An 8,198-nucleotide genomic window follows, 5' to 3' on the forward strand; every position below is an offset into this window, starting at 1 on the left:
GTTCAGCAGCCAGTCGCTCGTTCTGGTCACGCTCTTTTCTTTTGCCTGATACATGGTAGCAATTCAAAGTAAGACCGCAGCTGGGGAAAAGCTGTCAAGTACAATTTGCATCGTAAACAGAAAACACATAATTTGGAAACGCCCAGAGAGAGATCCTGACTAGTCATCTGTCGACTGTCATGTAGAGTGGTGACCGTGCATTGTGTAGTTTAGTAATAAGAGGTTTCACATATTGGACCAAAATAAAAAGGGGAAGACATAACCCTAAGGAAAGGTGAACCTCCAAACCACACCATACTCCAAACACAGCAAGAAACGCTGAGAGCGTGATTTCCAAACTGTCACTGTCTCCAACAGTCGGCACGTGGTCGTAACGACAGCCTCCATCTCTGGCCCCTCGGTGGCTCTTCTGCCCGTCCCACGATATCTACCCTAACGTTTGTTCTCCTCACTCTCCTGGGAAACCATAATCCGTAATTACAGTTTGCCGCTGACTCTCACTTATATCTCTGTCTCAGCTCGGTGCCCTGAGCTGGACCAGACACCCGACTACGTCGCGTGCATTTATCTCCATGTGGATGTGACAGGAGAACCTGAAGCTTTTCTGCCCCAAGCCAGTCCTTCCTCTTCTCTCCACCCCCAAGTCCCCTCATTTGTTCTGGAGTCATCTTTACTGCATCTCCCCTACTTCCCCGCCACCCGCATCTCCTGCCACGTTCTCTGGATGCGCCTCCAACACGCACCTTGCCTGCTTTCTCTTCCCACCACCTACATTCCGCATCCCTTGTCCTAGCGATCGCCAGCTATTGCTTCTCGGGCGTGATGTAGCGCTCCTGCCGCCTTCCGAGCCAGCTCCACGGCTAAGCCAGAGCAGTATCTGTCGAACGCTGTCTTCGTAGGGGCTCGAAACCCATCCTTGCTTCTGATTAATCTGGAGTGAGATGCAGAGGATGGGCTGCATTGTTCCCACAGCCACCGTGCACCGGCTGTGGTGGTGAGCAGAAGCCTCAGGAGGCTCTGTTCTCTGACCCACGGACACTTTTTACCTTTCCATCTTCGAGCCCCACTGGCCACGAACACCCAGGTCCTCCCCAGACCCCTGGGGGACACTCACAGAGGGGCCAGCTGTACGGCGACAGCAGTGTCCCCGCGTCCTCTCTGCCCTCTCTCCTTTGTTTCGTCTGCAGTGGCTGGACCCACGTGGCTTCTCAGATGTTCCCATTATTCAACTGCTGAAAGCCAAAATAAAGGGTATATCTTGAAAGCAGCAAGAGAACAAGAATCATTACAAACAGGGGAACAATGAGAAAATTAATGGCTTATTTCTCCTAAGAAGCCATGAAGGTCAGGACGGAGTGGAACCACCACAAAGTGCTAAAAGAAAAGACATTTACCTCGAATTCCACATCTTACTGAGAATATTCTTCAAAAATGAAGGCAAAAATAAAGAAATTTTCAGATAAAAGAAAACCGACAGGATTTTTTGCCAGCAGATCTTCTTTATAGGAGATAATAATGGAAGTTTTCCATGCTGAATGAAAATGATCAGACAGAAACTCAGATCCACAGACCTGAACGAGAAATACAGAAAATGGTAAATTTCCAAGTAAATGGAAAAGTAAAAAGGAAATAAATGTTTCCTTTTCGATTTTTGGTTTCTTTATTGACCATTTTTTTTTTATAAATCACATAACTATTTCATGCAAAAATTATAACATTTTCTCTTTAGGGTTTATAATCTATGTAGAGATAACATATAATAATTATAATGAGAAAAATCGTGTGGGGCCACGGGCCTGTGTGGTTTTTATGTTTCGCATAAACTGCTACAGCACTCATGTAGACTGTGTCAAAGGGCAATAGAAAAATTAAAATGGAATTCTGAAAATATGTCAACAATCTGACAAAAGCCAGTAAAAAGAAAAACAGGAATAAAAAAGAGAGACAGTTTAACACATAATAAAATAATAGAGCCAAACGAAGTCTCGCATGACAAATTATATAAGATGAAATGCACAACAGCTAAAAGATGGGGATCGCCAGAATGGATTTAAAAACTAATCCCAATTATAAGATGTCTCTAAGAGTCATGCTTTAAATATAAGGAGAGGAAAGATAAAGTGACTATCTGGAAAACGCACACCGTGCAGTTAGCGCAGGAAGACCACAGTGCCTAAACTAATAGCTGTTATGGCCGTCGCGGAGGCAGATGAATCCCCACCCAAATTTTGATTTAGACATGGAGACTGATGAGGCCATAACTGCCCACACCAAAAGGGCACGGGAAGGCTTATGACTTACACAGCCAAGGTCCCGCAGAAGCAGGGCGGAGGGCAGGAGCAGGCCAGGGAAGGATGGGCTGGGTCTGTGCTCACGCAGGACTTGTGAGGTTTGAATCTGCCTCCTGCCTCCTGGAGGGAGTGCTCAGGCTTGTTTTTCTTTATGGAGAAAGAAAAATTGAAATTAATTAATCTATTGCTCACCATAAGAAATTAGAAAACGAAGAGAAAGTATACTCAAACTATGCCGAAGGAGGGAAATAATAAAGATAAAAGCAGAATTCTAGAGTCTACGGCCAGGCTACCCTGAATAAGCCCGATCTCATCTGATTTCGAAAGCTAAGCAGGGTCGGGCCTGGTTAGTACCTGGATGGGAGACCACCTAGGAAGACCAGGTGCAGGAACAAAGAAATAAAAAAATAAGGGCTTGTAAGCTGACAAGGTCGCAAAGAAATGAAAAAATAAGGGCTCGTAAGCTGACAAGGTCCTTGCAATCTGTGAGGTCAACCAAGGATTGCCTTGCCTAAAAAATGAAAAAAATAAAAAGCAGAATTCTTTTAAATAGAAAATTGAAAAATAGCGAGAATTAATGAACAAAAACCTGGCTCTGAAAAGTTCACTAAAACAGATAAGCCTCTAGCAAGACTAAACAGATAAAGGAAAAGAAGTGGCCGTATTAGGAATACAAAGGGAACGTAGCTACCTATCCTATGAGGGTGTATTGTGAACAAAATGGTACCAATAAATTTGACAGCCTAGATGCAATGAGCCCTTTCCCAAGAAAGGCAAAAGTTACCAAAATTCACTTAAAAAAGAAATGGAAAATTTAAAAACCCTACTTCAATTAAAAATATTCAATTCAAAATGTAATACCTTCCTTGAAGCACATTTGGATATGGCAATGCTAGTGTGTTCTTTCAAATATTTTAGGCAGAATGATTACCATTTTAACCCAAACTTTCAGAAAGTAGAAGAGGGAATGCCTCGCAGCTCGGACCGTGCACGAGGCCATTCCTGCCGTGACACCAAAGTGAAGATGTGAGAGATGACAGCCGCGGGCGAGTCTCTCCCCACAACCTAGACACAGAACACTTGCCGAAATCTTAGCAAATCGAATGCAACAGTATATAAAGAGACAGTACTTCATGGCCATTTATTTCAGAAATTTTAATACTTTTATAACATTTAAAATCAACAAATGTAATTCACTATGTTAATGGAATAACGGATAAAACACAGGTAAGTATTGCAATAGATGCAAAAAAAAAAAATTCAACCCTAATTTATGATCAGACTTCTCAGAGACCCAGGAATAAAAGGGAAGGTCCTCAGCCTGACTGAAGGCATCTATGATCGAATTAACAGCTAACAACACACTAAACACCAAAGGCTTGGCACTTTCTAGCTAAGACCAGGATCAAGGCAAGAACGTCTGCTTTCAACACTTCTATTCAGTCTTGAACTGAAGTTCCTAACCAGTGCAGTAAAGCACAAGAAAGAGACAAAAAGGATAAAAATTTGGGGGGGAAAAAAAAAAGTAAAACTCTTAACTGAAAATGGATACTCAAATATGTAGAAATCTTTAATGAACTTACCAAAAAATTTACTAGGAGAAAAATATTTAACAAGATCACAGAGTGCAAGACCAATATACACAAATAATCTGTTTCCATCTATCCTAGCAATAATAAAATTAAAAATGAAATTATAAGACGATTTCCTTTATAATAACATCAAAAGACCGAAAATAAATGATTGAAAAGTGCAAGATAAATACTCTAAAAACTATAAAACATTGCATGTTTTGGAAGACTCAATGTTGTTAACATGGCAGTTTTCCCAAAATTGACTTATAGTGTCCATGCAATTCCAACTAAAATACTAGCAGGATATTATTTTAAAAGAAATAGACAAATTAATCTTAAAATTTGTATGCAAATACAAAGGACCTTAAACAGGTAAAGGAAAAAGGCCAAGTTTGAACTTACACACCCTGATTTTAATCATTATTATAAAGCTACATTAATCAAGTCGGTATGGTACTAGCATCAAGAGAAGTATATATATTAATGGAACAGAATAGGATCAGTAATAAATCCATACTACCTGGTAAATTGGTTTTCTCCAAATGCATAAATGTAATTTAATGGGTAAACAGAGCCTTTACAACAATGGTATTAGAACAATAGGATATCTATATGAAAGATAATATACCCTAACCTCACACTGGAAATAAAATTTAACTCAAAATGAATCATAGATCTAAATATGAGAGCTAAAACCATAAAACTAACGGAGGAGTAAAAGAGGAGAAAATCTTTGTGACATTGGGTAAGGAAAGAATTCTTAAGCATAACACATGCAAAAAAAAAAAATCAACCTAGAGAAGAATAAACCAATTAATAAAATGAACTGTGTCAAATTAAAAACATATACTCTTTTATTTACTCTTTATATTAAGATTTTCCAAAGAAACAGAACCAACAGGCTGCAGACAGATGATCTGTCTCTCTCTCTCTCTCTCTCTCTCTCTTATTTATTTTAAGGAATTGGTTCATGTGATTGCAGAATGTTGGTGAGTCCAAAATCTGCAGAGGAGGCCAGCAAACTGCAGACCCAAGGGAGGGCGGCAGTTTATGCCCGAAGGGCATCTGCTGGCAGAACCCCTTCTAGCTCTGGGAGGTCAGCCATTATTCATTGGACTGATTGGATGAGATCCACCCACATTAGGGAGGATAAACTGCTCTACTCAAAGTCCATCAGTTTAATTGTGAATCTCATCCAAAAAACACCTTCACAGAAACATCCTGAATAACATTTGACCAAATATCTGGGCACGTAGCCTAGCCAAGTTGACACATAAAATGAACTATTATATTCTTTAAAAGATACATTTAGATTAACTAAAAGGCAAGCTACATTTGGGAGAAAATGTTTGCAAAACATAAACCTGACAAAGGGCTTGTCTCCAGAATAAAGAACTCTTACAAATCAATAATAACAAAACGAATGATCCAATGACAAATAGACAATATATTTACACAGACAGTTCAAAAGAAGAAATACAATGGCCACTGAACACATAAAATATACCCCAAATATCTACTCAATAGAAAAATACGTTCTAAAACCACCCACTAGAATAGCTAAAGTTAAAATGACTGACATTAACAGATATTGGCAAAAATGTGGAGCAGTCAGAACTATCTTGCATGGCTAGTGGGAAGGGCAATGTACAAACGTTACGAAAAATACTGTGTTAACATACTAGAAAATTAAACATACATTTACCATTTGACCTGGTAATCCCACTCACGGCTCCACTAGTCACATGTGGCTGGCCATTTAAATTTAAATGTAAATTCATTAAAATTAAATAATATCAGAAATGAAGTTTCTCAGTCACACTAGACACATTTCAAATTCTAGTCATATGCGGCTAGTGGTTCGTATTGTACAGTGTGCCTAAAGGGAAATTTCTGTCATTACAGACATTCTGTTACACAGGGCTTCATTAGAGATACCATCCAAGAGAAACTCAAGGACACATATGTCCACATAAAACTTCTCCGATATTTATAGCTGCGCTATTCATAATGACGCAAAATTCAAAGCAATTCAGTTGTTCATTAACTGGTAAATGGATAGACATATTGTATAATAGTCATACTATGGAACATCACTCAAAAATACAAAAGAACCAAATATCAATACACATAACAGCAGAGATGAATAGCAGAAATATTATGTTATTTCTTCACATAGTATAAGCATATTTCAATGAAATGATTGAAAATGCAAAATTACAAAGACAGAAAGATCAGCGTTTGCCTGTGTCCGGGAGGCTGGAGGCAGCTGTGCGCAAAAGGGCATGACGAGATTTCAGAGTGACGGAACTTTTCTAAATCTTGAATTTGATGGAGGTCACGCAATTGTACACAATTAGTGAAAGCCATCAGACCGTACAACTAATAACAGTGGATTTTGTCATATGTAAATCGCTTCTCAATAGAACTAAAATAAGTATATGCACACACACACACACGCTTGCAAACCACTATATCCTTAATTTACCTGAGTTTTATACTTTCAAAAACAAAAGCAACCACACATATGCGTGGCTACTTGGACAAAGAGGTCACTACAGAGCAGGGAGGGCTTTCGTTTTGTTTTTAAATACGGGTCACTCTGTCAGTTGGATATTCATTCGGAAGAAACAATTCATGAGCCAAACACCACAGTGCACACCAAAATTAACTCCATCTTTATTGCAGATATAAATAAAAAAAGATTAAACAACAAAAACTTCAGAAGAAAATAGAATTTCTTTGGGACTTGGAGGAGGCAGAAATTTCTTAACAGTACATGAAAATAAATAACCACAAATAATAACACGAACTTTGATGAATCAGAACATATTATAATTAGAGACTTGAATTACTAAAGAGAAAAACTATGACATGGGATGGGAGAAGATATTTGTAATATCTGACAAAGGACTTGTATCCATAATACATAAAGAATTTCTACAAGCCAATAAGAAAAACTCAAAATAAAATAAAAATATGGGCAAAAAGACTTATTTGGGCAATTCAGACAGTATATTTAAATTGCCAAAATACATATAAAATGTGCTCAACCTCATGGATGTTAAGAAAATGCAAAAACCACAATGTCATACAATTACATTTCCATTAGAATGGCTAAAATTTAAAAAGACGATGAAAGACAAAGAGAAGAAGAAACAAATATATACCAAATTTAGACAAGAATGTAGTAAAACTAGGACTCCTGTGCATTGCTGGGGTGTGTATATTGACATGTTCGCTCTAGAAAACTATTTGACAGTGACTAATAAGCTAAACAAGTGCAATGCCTGTGATCCATCAATTCTGCCCCCGGTGTACATCTGAGAGATATACATCCGTATTTATCAGAAGACATGCTCGAAGATGTTCATGTAAACACTAATTGTAAAAAAACAAACAAACAAAAAAAAACAAAAAAAACCCTAGAAACTAAACAAATGCTTATCAATAGTCGAGTGAAAAAAATAACCTGTAGCATAATCAGACGATGAATTCCTATCCAACATCAGGAATGAGCAAACTGAAACTATATGCAATGAAATGGACGAATATCATAAACTCAGTGTCAACTGAAAGAAGCCAGACAAAAAGGAGTACATAGTGTATAATTCCATTCACGAACGTTTCAAAACCAGACACCACTATTCTATGCTGTTAGAAATTGAACAGCAGTGCTCTTGGCGGGGAAAGTCACTGGGAGTGAGGAGAGCTTCGTGTTCTACTTTCTTACCCGAATGCTGGTATGAAGATGTGGGCAATTAGTGAAATATTATTAAGCTGTATACTTTTCGAATGTTTAATATATTTTGCGAAAATTGTTTTTAAAGAAAACAACCCAAAAAAAAGAAAAAGGGTCCAGTTATGAAAAGCGTGACATCAAAAGCCCAAAGGGCTAGAGATAGAACAGAAGACAAGAATTTTCAAGCTACCCAGAGAAATGTAATTTATGGATGTATGAAAGGCAGTTTTCTGGGTGCTCATCCCCACTTCCTCAGAGAAGTATTACCTAGTTGCATGACATTATTTATTTTGCTTAGGTTTTAGTTACATTGGTCCTGAACTCTAGACGTCTGGCCCTTCCTGTAGCACAGTGTTCCAGATGTGCACCCCTGGTTCTCGGGTGCCTGATCCCAGGCGACTCAGGGCAGGACTGCCCTCCTCATTGGCCAGTGTCGTCCTGTGAAGCTGACACGTACTTGTTCAGTTTTCTCTTTTGTGCAAGGTGTTTTTGATTCCTTACTATGTTTTTTGTTTTTTTGTTTTTTTCCCCCCAAGTTGGAGTTTTGTTTCTATGAGAGGCTGGAAAAACCTGGAGAAAATATCTGAAAGA

General features: G+C 38.5%; 1 pseudogene; it reads left to right on the forward strand.

Moving 5' to 3' along the window:
* The first annotated feature begins 2,567 nt into the window (after nt 1-2,567).
* Nucleotides 2,568-2,684, forward strand: LOC112470084 (annotated as a pseudogene).
* The last annotated feature ends 5,514 nt before the right edge of the window (nt 2,685-8,198 follow it).

Source organism: Pteropus alecto, unplaced genomic scaffold (genome assembly GCF_000325575.1).
Source record: "Pteropus alecto unplaced genomic scaffold, ASM32557v1 scaffold189, whole genome shotgun sequence".
Classification (NCBI taxonomy): Eukaryota; Metazoa; Chordata; class Mammalia; order Chiroptera; family Pteropodidae; genus Pteropus; species Pteropus alecto.